Genomic DNA, 1,294 nt, shown 5'->3' on the forward strand with positions numbered 1-1,294 from the left:
TGTGTGTGTGTGTGTGTGTGTGTATGAATGTGTGTATATATAATAGAAAACATCAGAGCAGACAGCTGGGCACAGTGGCCAGTAGGCTGACATAGGAAGATTCCTTGAGCCCAGGAATTTGAGATTGCTGTGAGCGAGGCCGACATGGCATTGTCTACCTCTGGCAACAGAACAAGACTCTTTCTCAAGCAAACAAAAGTCCTCTATAATAAGCCAGTAAACAGGCAGCACCTGTGGCTCAGTGGGTGGGTGCCAGCCCCATATACCAAGAGTGGCGGGTTCAAACCCAGCCCTGGCCAAACTGCAACAACCAAAAAAAAAATAGCTGAGCTCGACGCCTGTGGCTCAAGAGGCTAAGGTGCCAGCCACATACACCTGAGCTGCCAGGTTTGAATCCAGCCCAGACCCGCCAAACAACAATGACGACTGCAACCAAAAAATAGCTGGGTGTTGTGATGGGAGCCTGTAGTCCCAGCTACTTGGGAGGCTGAGGCAAGAGAATCACCTAAGCCCAAGAGTTGGAGGTTGCTGTGAGCAGTGTAATGTCACAGCACTCTACTAAGGGCAAGAAAGTAAGACTCTGACTCTTAAAAAAAAAAAAAGCCAGTAAATGTACCTATTTCCATGAGTTCTGTGAGTCACCCTAGCAAATGAGTCAGAGCCAAGAACAAGGATCATTTGGTCCTAAGGAGAGGTAACACTATTAGCATCTGAAGTGGGGGGCAGTCCTGAGACCTCAACCCTTAGCCTGTAGGATCTGACACTAAGGCCACATAGAAAGGATGAGAACTAAATTGAATTATAGGACACTTCGTTGATGTCTCTCCCCAAAATGGACTGTTGGTGGGCAGAAATCCCCACATATATTAGTGACCAGATGTGACACAATCTGTGTTGAGTGGTAGCCTTAATAGGAGTAACACTTGGCTTTTTCCTGTCTCACACAGATAAGAACAAGCAGAGCAGTCTCTAGACACCTCCATGCAGTTTCTGGGGGCCCAGATACAAAGAAACCCATGTTTTCCCATCTCCTTATTTTAAGTCTTCCAATTAAAGGTAATAGGGGGAACCTGCACAGGTCCAGCTATCAGGATGATAAGAGGCCACAGCTCTGGCCTATATGGACAGAGAACTGAGCAGTAGACAGAATCAAGTATAGAACAAAAGACCATGGGGGAAGGAAAAGCCCTAGAAACAGCCTTCCCTGTGCTGCAGTGTCAGGAGCCAAAGAAGAGTTCACAGAAGCCACACAACAGGGCCTTGCCCATCACATTAGAAACTTGTCCCTTGGCTC

The 1,294-nt window shown here is 47.3% G+C and overlaps 1 protein-coding gene across 1 annotated transcript in view; it reads right to left on the reverse strand.

The window, feature by feature from the left end:
- LOC111721752 (zinc finger protein 347-like) overlaps nucleotides 1–1,294 on the reverse strand; it is a 19,212-nt gene that overhangs the window by 7,908 nt on the left and 10,010 nt on the right. The window lies entirely within an intron of this gene.

The sequence above is a fragment of the Otolemur garnettii genome, unplaced genomic scaffold (assembly GCF_000181295.1).
Source record: "Otolemur garnettii isolate 467f Iridium unplaced genomic scaffold, OtoGar3 scaffold00212, whole genome shotgun sequence".
NCBI classification, from domain to species: domain Eukaryota; kingdom Metazoa; phylum Chordata; class Mammalia; order Primates; family Galagidae; genus Otolemur; species Otolemur garnettii.